This window comes from Crinia signifera, chromosome 5, assembly GCF_055691185.1.
Source record: "Crinia signifera chromosome 5, ASM5569118v1, whole genome shotgun sequence".
Taxonomy (NCBI): domain Eukaryota; kingdom Metazoa; phylum Chordata; class Amphibia; order Anura; family Myobatrachidae; genus Crinia; species Crinia signifera.
The window spans coordinates 254,224,153-254,236,164 of NC_139221.1; positions in this window are offsets into that span (position 1 = coordinate 254,224,153).

The window sequence follows — 12,012 nt, forward strand, 5'->3', positions numbered from 1 at the left end:
TTTTTTAAAACTGCGCATAAACCTATGATGCGTGTATTTAACTGTTCCCATGACAGCATTAGGAATATTCCAAGTAAGTTATAGGTAATCCTGGGAGGTAGCTATTAGTGCATGCAAAAATGGTCCACCTAGTGGGTGTGTAAGTGTTATGTCAATGTTATAGGCTTGTGAATGTAAACTGTTGCAGCCACAGGTGCTCAGGCACAGGAGACCATAGTCAGATGGAAAAACTGTACCTGTCGTATCGCAGGTTCAGGTTTTGATGATGTAATGGCTGGAGGCATATATAAGGATGCACCAATCAGTATGACAGCGTGCATGGAGCGCTTTAAGTGCACATTTGGTTGAACAGCTTTACACAAGGGAAGGAGTTTGCATAAACTTGCAAATGGATGACCACCAGTAGATGCTGCTGCATGCACTTTTGTATGCAAATCAGGCTCAGTGAGATAATGGATAAGGGTTTTAGTAATTGCAAATAGCAACGGAATATACTGCGCTATATAAGAAGCTGTAAATAAATAATAAATATATAACACACTGAGTGCAGGTGGAAAATAGACATTTGGACACATGGATTACTGGAAGGAGAGGGATCAGGGTAAGAGGGGTAGATTTCAGTGCGATTCTGACACTTTTCATCCAATTTCTCGCTGGAAGGATGGATGAAAAGAGCCAGTGGAATAACCATAGTGTATGGGCACCTTAATATAATGGGTGCTGGAATGAGCCAGAAGTAGATACACTGAGCAGCTGCAGTCTCTGCTCTCTCCATGCTGGTGTGTGCTAAGTGGGAGCAGAGCTGATGCAAGACTTCTTAGTCCCCTTAGGCAAAACTTCCACCTACTGACCCCCCCACCCCCACTGCCACCGATACCCCAATACCCACTTTCCAGCCCCTCAAGATGGAGGTTGTGTCTTAGAAGTCTCAGAGCTAACATCTGAATTAAGTGCAACATGGATGTCTTCCTCATAGGTAGGCAGACATGGTGGCACCCCCCCCCCACCCCCCAGAGCAGAAGCAGTCTCCCTCCCTGCTGCCATGTGCTAGGTTGGAATGGGAGGCTGCTGCCACTGAGCAGTTCCTGCTCTCCCTGCTGATGTGTGCTGGGCTGGGGTGGGAGGCTGCTGCCACTGAGCAGTCTCTGTTCACCATGCTGCTGTGTGCTAGGGTGGGAGGCTGCTGACACTGAGCAGCCTTTGCTCTCCCTGCTGCTGTATGTTAGACTGGGGTGGGAGGCTGCTGACACTGAGCAGCCTCTGCTCACCATGCTGCTATGTGCTGGGCTGGGTGGGAGGCTGCTGACACTGACCAGTTTCTGCTCTCCCTGCTGCTGTATGCTGGGCTGGTGTGGCAGGCTGCATACCCTCCAATATATGAATTGAAGAAATCGGTACACACATTCAGAAAGGGGCGTGGTCAATATGTAAAGGGGTGTGGCCATGGGAACCCATGTGACCACGCCTCCTTTCTGAATGTATACTGGCCATTTAAAAAACAAACAAAAAAATATATATATATTATATATATATATATATATACTAGGTGATTCATCGCGCCCTACGGGCGCTCTTCACACCGTCGTAAGGGGCTGCGCCCCCTTAATTTGTGAATGTTTGTATATGAGAAATATGGTTAGAATTGTATGAAAGATGCCCTGTATTGCAACTTAGGTGTCCGCAAATCGCGGGAGGGGGGGTCGCGGAGGGTGCCGCGAATTGCAGGAGGGGGGGTCGCGGGGGGTGCCGCGAATTGCAGGAGGGGGGGTTGTGGGGGGGTGGATGCTGCGAATCGCGGGAGGGGAGGGATTGCAGAGAATCGCGGGAGGGGGGTCGCGGGGTGGGTTAACGCAAATCGCGGGAGGGGGGTTACAGGGGCGGGGGTTGCGGCGAATCATGGTAGGGGGGGTCGCGGGGGGTGTGCCGTGAATCACGGGAGGGGGGTCACGGGGTGGGGTGCCGAGAATCGCGGGGGGGGGGCGTGTGTGTGCCGTGAATCGCGGGAGTGGGGGTTGCGGGGGGTGGGGGGGTGTGACGCGAATCGCCACAAGAAAAAATCAACACAGAAAGGTCAACACATGTAAATGTTGACATAAGTGTGGCACTTCATTGGTGTCCATGTCGACACATGAGAATGAATATGAAAACATTCAAAAAATGAAAAAAAAAACTTCAAAAACTCATGTCAACCTTTTTCATTGTCGACCATAGCCATGTCAGTGTTTTCCATGTGCAATTTAATTCTGGAGCTGCCGCGAATCACGGGGGGGTGCCGCGAATTGCGGGAGGGGGGGTCGCGGGGGTGGGTGCCGCGAATCGCGGGAGGGCGGGGTTCACAGGGGTTCCGGTGGGGGGTTGCCGCGAATTGCGGGAGGTGGGGGGTCACGGGGGATGCCGCGAATCGCGGGAGGGGGGGTTGCGGGGGGTGTGACGCGAATCGCCACAAGAAAAAATCAACACAGAAAGGTCAACACATGTAAATGTTGACATAAGTGTGCCACTTCATTGGTGTCCATGTCGACACATGACAATGAATATGAAAAAATTAAAAAAATTAAAAATAAATCTTCAAAAACTCATGTCAACCTTTTTCATTGTCGACCATAGCCATGTCAGTGTTTTGCATGTGCCATTTAATCCTGGGGCTGCTGCGAATTGCGGGGGGGGGGGAGGGGGTGCCGCGAATCGCGGGAGGGGGGTCGCAGGGGGGGTGCCGCCAATCGTGCAAGGGGGGGTCGCGGGGGGGTTCTTTTTGCCGCGAATCGCGGAAGGGAGGTCGCGGGGGGGGGGGTGTTTTTTCCGCGAATCGGGGGGGGGGTCACGGGGGAGGGTTTGCCGCGATTCGCGGGAGGGGGGGGTCGCGGGGTGGTGGTTATGCCGCGAATTGCGGGAGGGGTCGTGGGGGGTTCTTTTTGCAGCGAATCGCGGGAGGGGGGGTCGCGGGGGTGTTTTTGCTGCGAATCGCGGTAGGGGGGGTCGCGGGGGAGTGGGTGGTTTTGCCGCGAATCGCGGGAGGGGGGGGGGCGCGGGGGGAGGTTTTGCCGCAAATCGCGGGAGGGGGGCGCTCACCTGGTGGCTGTGGAGTAGCAGTGCTGGGCAACATGGGAAGCCAGTGGGTGTCTGGCACTGTCTGTGGGCTCACTGGGCTGGTTCTCTGTCACATACCTCCCAACATGACCCTCTCCAGGAGGGACACAATGCTCTGTTTCTAGACTTCCCCTTAATGTATGATTGCCATCACCTGTTTTAAACAGGTTAATTTCTCAGAAAGGTGTTCAGCACAGATGAAGGCAATCACACATTAAGAGGAAAGTCCAGGAACAGAGCGTTATAGACACAGACACCTACTTTGAGTGACAGATGTAGCCAAATATATAAGAGATTATATATATATGAGTTCAGTCTACATGCTAGTTGCGGGCAGAAGGAGTCACCTAGGGAGCGGGAGGGGGTTAACTCACCTCTCGCCAATGGTCCCGGCGTGCAGGAAGCTCCAGGGAGTACAGAGAGGTGTCCATGGTGCTGCAGCAGGGCAGAGAGCACCTCCCCAGCTCCACAACACTACCCCACTGGTGCTCACAGGTCGAGTACAGGGCAGGAGGAGGGCGACAGTGTCGGCAGGGCTCCGTTATCAAACAGAGAGGTGTCAGGACAGAGCTCTTCCCCGGAACGGAGACAAGGTGTAAGGGTTTTGGGGAGGATGGCTCGCTTGCTGAGTCCCCCTGCAGGGCACCTAGGGAAATGTAGTTCTGGCAGGCCACTAACGCTGCCCAAAGACCACCCGGAAAACTACAATTCCCAGAGCACCTAAAAAGCGGTACAATCGGTACAATTGGATTTAGCCGGTACAGACCATTAAAAATCGGTACTGTACCGGCTAAACCGGTACTGTTGGAGGGTATGAGGCTGCTGCCACTGAGCAGTCTCTGTTCACCATGCTGCTGTATGCTGGGCTGGGCTGGGAGGCTGCTGCCACTGAGCAGTCTCAGTTCACCATGCTGCTGTATGCTGGGCTGGGCTGGGAGGCTGCTGCCACTGAGCAGTCTCAGTTCACCATGCTGCTGTATGCTGGGCTGGGCTGGGAGGCTGCTGCCACTGAGCAGTCTCAGTTCACCATGCTGCTGTATGCTGGGCTGGGAGGCTGCTGCCACTGAGCAGTCTCAGTTCACCATGCTGCTGTATGCTGGGCTGGGGTGGAAGGCTGCTGCCACTGAGCAGTCTCTGTTCTCCCGGAAACTGTGTGCTGGCATACCCTCCAACTGTACCGATTTAGCCGGTACAGTACCGTTTTTTAATGGTCTGTATCGGCTAAATCTAACTGTACCGAATGTACCGATTTTTTGTATACTGCTCCTCCGACTCTGGGAGTTGTAGTTTACTAGTTGTAGTTTCCAATTCCTTCACCGATTGCTGCTGTTCTGGCAGCGTGGGCAGAGCGGGGGAGTGGCTGGCCAAGACTACATTTCCCAAGGTGCTCTGCGGGGGGACTCAGCGGGCCCACCGCCCACTGCGCACACACAAGCATACATAGGGCGGAGGTGCTGGGAACTACAGACGCAGCCTCAGCAGTCAACAGTGAGGGTATTCTGTTGCTTTAAAAACCTCCTGTATATTCCAGTGGTTTTGTACAAGTGTTAAAAAGCATTTTCTTTCCTACTAAAAAGTACGGTAGGTGAAAACATATCAGCAGTATGGGAGCATTGCTAGGTTTGGACAATAGACATGACTAATTGGCTGTACAGCTGTATTTTTACCAGGCATATGCCTGATTTTATGCCTATGTTCTTTCAGTCCTGATGCCAAGTACCTGTAAGCATTAAAATTGGATAAAAATGCAATAAAACAGAGCAAACTGACTTCTATGGCACAATTCCCCTCTCTGCATTGACATTATGTTGTATTGCCCAATTTCCAGAGTGTCATGTTTCATTTACTTCAATTCTGTTGCTGTACTTGAGTGAAATCAAAGCATACAAAAATGTAAAAAGAGCCATTAGAATTGCACCTACTTTCTGATGAATTTGTCTTTGGATGTGACAACGCTCACTTTACCACCGGTGGTCACTCCTACTTTACAAATGGCCACATCCACTTCCAGAATGTTTTCTTCTGATTTCTGCCCTTCACATGTTGGAGGGTATGGTGCTGGGCTATGGTGGGAGGCTGCTGCCCCAGAGCAGTCTTTGTTCTCCATTCTGCTGTGTGTTGGCTGAGGTGGGAGGCTGCTGCCACTGAGCAGCCTTTGCTCTTCCTGCTGCTGTGTGCTGGGCTGGGAGACTGCTGACACTGAACAGCCTCTGATCTCCATGCTGCTATGTGCTGGGCTGGGAGGCTGCTGCCACTGAGCAGTCTCTGTTCACCATGCTGCTGTATGCTGGGCTGGGGCGCGAGGCTGCTACCACTGAGCAGTCTCTGTTCACCATGCTGCTGTATGCTGGGCTGGGGCACGAGGCTGCTACCACTGAGCAGTCTCTGTTCTCTCTGCTGCTGTGTGTTGGCTGAGGTGGGAGACTGCTGCCACTGAGCAGCCTTTGATCTCCCTGCTGCTGTGTGCTTGGGTGGGAGACTGCTGACATTGAGTAGCCTCTGCTGTCCATGCTGCTGTGTGCTGGACTGGGAGACTGCTAACACTGAACAGCCTCTGCTCTCCATGCTGCTGTGTGCTGGGCTGGGAGACTGCTGACACTGCTCAGCCTCTGCCCTCCCTGCTGCTGTATGCTGGGGTGGGAGACTGCTGACACTGAGCAGCAGAGGCGTAACTATAGCACCGCGGGGGGACGCTGTGCATGTGGGGGCGCCGGGGGCTGCGGTGCTATAGTTAACCCCCCCCCCAATCCCCCGCAGACTTACCTATCTCGCTGGTCCCGGCGGCTCCGTTCTTCTGCTGAGGATCACCACAAAATGGCCGCCCCCATATAGCACACTGTTCTCTGAAACTGTCTGCTGTATGGGGGTGGCCATTTTGTGGTGGTCCTCAGCAGAAGAACGGAGCCGCCGGGACCAGCGCGATAGGTAAGGCTGTGGGGGATTGGGGGGGGGGGGGTGTTTGCATGGGCGGCAGGGCAGGGGGGTAGGGGCGTTTGGCGGGGCGGCGGGTAAGGGGGGCCCAAACGGCGGGGGGCGCCCAAAACATAGCTACGCCACTGCTGAGCAGTCTCTGTTCTCTCTGCTGCTATATGCTGGGCTGGGAGATGGCTGCCTCTGAGCAGTCTCTGTTCTCTGTGCAGCTGTGTGCTGGGCTGGGATGGGAGACTGCTGACACTGAGCAGTCTCTGTTCTCCCTGCTGCTGTGTGCTGGGTTGAGGATGGTATGGGGATTCTGTACATACTGCACAGTATGAGAAAAAAAGTTTTGTGTCCACATTTCAGTGTAACTGTAATATTTAATTAGTGATAGAAGATGATATTATTTCAGTATGTAACGAGAAGTGTTTATAATGTTTCCTTAATGAAATGTTATGAATAACAATGAGTTAAGTCCTGTTGGAGAAAGTGCGCCATATAAATAAAACTTACATACAATTAGAAAAATGAAAACACACAAACACATGTACCGCAGCGTCATGTTGGGGTAGTAATGACATTCAGGAGTTCTCCTAAAACAGAGATTGCCTTACATTTCTGGAATTGGTACCAATAACATTGTCCTGAATACTAGATGTCTGTATCTGCGTATAGTAAAGCGCTGCGGAATCTGTGTGCGCTATATAAGAAACTGTTAATAAATAAATAAATAAATAATCACTGAGTAAATAAGTCTTTTGTTTACAGAGATGTTATTCAATCAGTCGGTTCACTGCGTGTCAATCCAATTAAATAGTTTTGGCACCGAAATATAGTAAATTTATAAAACCATTTAAATGTAACAGAAAAACAATTTAACATTAAATAGATATATTCACAGAGGAGCATGGTTTCTTATATATAATATGTGGGTACAGTAATATATTTTGCTCTTTTTGGTCTATTCATTGGGGCAGATGTATTAAGCCTTAACAAGAGATAAATTCAAGGGTGATAAGGAGAGATAAACGCCCAGCCAATCAGCTCCTTACTGACTGTTTTCAAACACAGGCTGTACCATGGCAGTTAGCAGGTGATTGGCTGGATGTTTATCTCTCCTTATCACACTTGCATTTATCTCTTGTTAAGGCTTAATACATCTGCCCCATTATGCCTTAATTTATACTTTTGTAGAAATTACGTATCGGGGCCATTCAATATAAAGGAGATATCACGGATATATTTGCTGTTTACCTTTCACTCCCGACCTGACCCGCTGTCGCCATACACTAGTATGGGGACCTCAATTCATCCTGCTCCAAAATGACTAAACTTTAGGAGCACGACAGTGGAAACCAATTCCTATTACTAATACTGCTTTCACATTGCCAAAACATTTTAAAAACCCTAACTTTCTTGTTTATCTCCTTGTCCTTGAGAAAGCCGCTGAGTCCGTGACCGGAGGCGGGGAAACGCGTTGGTTATCTATTATTACACCAGAGGTAGACCATACAGAGAACCAAACAGACCACCCACCCAAAGGTGACTCCAGATAAAGTTGTACCGAAAGGTGATTCAGCACCACCAACTGGGAGACCGGAGGAATTACAGCTGTAAGGTACGCCGAATACAAATTGTCTGGCTAGACATAAAAAAACCTGGACAGTATAATCCAAACTTACTGCAAAGTTTACCACTAATCCATAATCAGACTGTTAACCAAACCAACCATTCTAACCAATTAACATACTAATATGACTGTGACAAACCTCAAGGGAAGTGAAACTTTTTTATTTTAACAAATCTGCATACTAAATAGACACAACCGGTTGTGCTAAAATATTTTATATTTACATGTACCTTTTTATTATTTTTCTTATATTTGTTTTTTAATTATATGTATGTTGTATGTGTTTTTCATATTAGTCAGCAAATAAATTGCATGTACTGTTACCCCCTACATTGCGCATTTCCTTTCTTTCTGCTAGCTATTTCGGGGCACTGAGCTACCCCCTCCAGGACAGCAGCAACAAACGGGGAGTGACAGTATTGGTGTATTGTAATTAAAATCTGGAATATTGGTTAAGTAAGGTCAACCCACTCACGGCGTAGGACTTTGCAAATTTTGCTTTTCTGTGTAGTTTTAAAAACCCGTATTTTTAAATGGTATTTAAAACGGGTCTGAGCCGTCACATTACAGTAGATTACCGTTTTAAATACCGTTTAAGTACCATTCACATCAGTCAACCCGTGTAATCCACTGAACACGTTTCAAGGCAGAATGCAGGGGACAGCCTACCACAGGTCTGTAATCTGTTGTTTTTACTGAATACCGTTTCAGAGCCATTCTCACTGCATAAAAAACGGCTCTGAAACGTGTAGGACTCCGGCACTTTCCCACTGCAGCCTTAAACGTTTTGAAATGGGAAAAAAACGGCAATATACCCTTTAACAAGTGCAGTGTGAAAGGGGTATAAGAGAAGCCTTATATAAAATTGAAGGTTGCAGATATAAATTCCAATGCAAGTGCAAGTGCTTTTCGCTGCTATCTACAGGGGAGGGCAGCCAGCATGGGGAAGCAAGGGGCAGGGCTGGCGGGCATGACGCTGCCCATTGTTGGACGTTGTATCGGGATCATGGGCAGTGTGATCATGTCATGTCCAGCATTTCCAGAGATCCTCTGTAGTTCTGGCCTTTTCCAGTGACAGGAGATGGACCCTGTAGTAGTAGTAGTACGTTTATTTATATGGCGCCGCAAAGTGTCCGCAGCGCCGTACATAGCAAACAAAAAAAATGACGAGGTAACGTACAGGGTGTGTTGAAAAATACAGTATAAATGGGGGTATAGCTGGTAGAACTAAAATCAGCATCAGTTCAGAAGTAGGTGTCAAAATTGTCAAGGAGACTAAAGATGAAGTAGAGGAAGGGAAGAACAGGACAGGAGCACAGGTGAGGTAAAGAGGTAGGGTGAGTACGTGAGGAAGGAGGGCCCTACTCATAAGAGTTAACATACTAAAAATAGGTGGGTGGACGAACGAAAAACAATAGGATAAGTAGGAACGGAGGGGAACGGAGGCAGGATAAGAGGATCAAAAGAGGTTAGGAGGAGGGATAGGCTAGTCGAAAAAAGTGGGTTTTGAGGGAGCGCTTGAAGGAGGTAAGGGAATCAGAAAGCCTGATGGGTGGCGGGAGGTTGTTCCAGTGCAGGGGGGCAGCGCGAGAGAAGTCTTGGACACGGGAGTGGGAGGAGGTGATTAGGTGAGAGGTCAGTCGGCGGTCAGTGATGGAGCGAAGAGGACGGGAGGGAGTGTGGATAGAGATCAGTGAAGAGAGGTAAGGAGCGGTGGAGGAGGAGAGAGCTTTGTAGGTGGTGGTGAGGAGTTTAAAGAGAACTCGGAAAGGAATGGGGAGCCAGTGAAGAGATAGACAGAGGGGGGAGGCGGAGGTAGAGCGGCGGGAGAGGAAGATGAGCCTAGCAGCAGCGTTAAGAATGGATTGGAGAGGTGCGAGGCGGGTGAGAGGTAGCCCGGAGAGAAGGATGTTGCAGTAGTCAAGGCGGGAGATGACAAGAGAGTGAATGAGAATTTTGGTCGCGTCAGTGGAGAGGAATGGTCTGATGCGTGAGATGTTGCGTAGGTGAAAGCGGCAAGACTGTGAGAGAGCACGAATGTGGGGGGTGAAAGAGAGGGAGGAGTCAATGATGACACCAAGGCAGCGCGTTTGGTCGGTGGAGGTGATCTCGGTTTCACCAATACTGATGGAGATAGTGGGAGAAGAGGGGATGTTCGGGGGATGGAAGATTAGAAGTTCAGTTTTAGCCATGTTTAGCTTCAGGAAGCGTTGGGTCATCCAGGCTGAGATGGCTGTGAGGCATTCAGAGACCTTGGACAGGAGTGATGGGGATAGATCGGGGGAAGAGAGATAGATTAGGGTATCATCAGCATAAAGGTGGTAATGAAAACCATAGGAGCTGATGAGAGTGCCCAGAGAGGTGGTGTAGAGAGAGAAGAGGAGAGGGCCAAGGACAGACCCTTGGGGAACACCGACTGGCTGCGGGGTAGTAGGAGAGGAGGAGCTCGGAGTGGAGACGGAGAAGGAGCGATCGGAGAGGTATGAGGTGAACCAGGAGAATACCGTGCCAGTGATGCCAAAGGAGCGGAGTGTGTTGAGCAGGAGAGGGTGGTCAACAGTGTCAAAGGCAGCTGACAGATCAAGCTGGATGAGGATAGAGAAGAGGCCTTTGGATTTAGCCGATATTAGATCGTTAGTGACTTTGGTCAGGGCAGTTTCAGTGGAATGTAAAGGGCGGAACCCGGATTGGAGGGGGTCGAGAATGGAGTTAGCAGTAAGGTGGTTTAGGAGACGATTATAGGTCAGACGTTCTAGGAGTTTGGAGGCAAAAGGGAGGAGGGAGATGGGCCTGTAGTTGGATGGGGAGTTGGGGTCCAGATTTGTTTTTTTGAGAATTGGGGAGACAAGAGCGTGTTTGAAGGAGGAAGGGAAGATCCCAGAGGATAGGGAAAGATTAAACAGGTGAGCCAGGTGAGAGCAGACTGACGGACTGAGACGACGGATAATATTGGAGGGGATAGGATCAAGCGGGCAGGTGGAGGGAGAAGCGGATTGAAGGATAGAGTGGACTTCAGCAGCAGTGGTGGGGTAAAATGAGGACAGGGGTTGGAAGGAGGGGAGTGGGGATGTAGGAGGGGAGGAGGGAGAGGGTGGGGTCATGGCAGCAGTGATGGCAGTCCTGAGAGAGGAGATTTTGGTTGAAAAGTAGGTAGCAAAATCAGCGGCTACGATGGAGGACGGAAGAGCTGGAGGAGGGGGGGAGAGCAAGGAGTTGAAGGTGGCGAAGAGCCTGCGGGGATTGGATGATTGGGAAAGGATGAGGGACTTAAAGTAGGATTCCTTGGCCAGAGCAAGGGCAGAGCTGAAGGAGGAGAGAATGAATTTGAAATGGAGATAATCCGCGAGGGAGCGTGATTTCTTCCAGAAGCGCTCAGCAGTGCGAGAGCACTTTTTAAGGAATCGGGTGATAGGCGAGTGCCACGGTTGGGGGTTGGAGCATCGAAGGGGGATAGAGGATGGAGGGCAGGCAGAGTCCAATGTCGAAGATAGGGTGTCATTATAGAAGGAGGCGGCGAGGTTCGGGCAGGACATGGTGGTGATTGGGGCGAGAAGAGGACACAGCGTGTTAGAGAAGGCAGCAAGATCAAGTGTGTTGACGTTATGCCGTGAGACAATGCGCTTGGGAGGGGGAGTGGGAGAGGGGGAAGCAGTGAGGGAGAAGGAGATGAGGTGATGGTCAGAAAGAGGAAAAGCCGAGATAGTGTAGTCAGTAAGGGAACAAGAGCGAGAGAAGACGAGATCGAGGGAGTGTCCTTGGATGTGGGTGGGAGAGGTAGTCCACTGAGATAGGCCAAGAGAGGAGCAGAGAGAGAGGAGTTTGGAGGTGCCAGGATCAGCGGGGTTATCCAAGGGGATGTTAAAGTCACCAAGAATGACAGATGGCAGGTCAGAGGAGATAATACCACAGTGCAGATAATACCACAGTGCAGCTCTCAGCTCTCTGTCACTGTGGAGGAGATGGAATTTTGGTATCACCCCCCTCTGTTGGTGACACCCTGGTGAAGTCTACCCCCCCCCCCTTCCCAGTGACACCTTGCAATGACCATTGTATACTATGTAATACCAAATCACTGTTTCTGAATAGAGTGGTTGAATTCTCCCATCTGATGTACTGCAGGGGAGAAATGAGCCATAGGAGAAGTGGAACATGGCAAACAGTCACTTCTCCTCTGGCTGACTTCTCCCTTGTCACTGCTTCATACAGCTAACCCACAGTGGAGGCAATTTGGGATGTTCTATTGAAGATAGGATGTTGTCCACAGCAAACAATCAGATACTATCTATTATCTTATAGACGGTGCTAAATAAATAAGAGGTAGACTCTGATTGGTTGCTATGGGCAACATCCCATCTTCAATAGTATATAAACATCTTAGT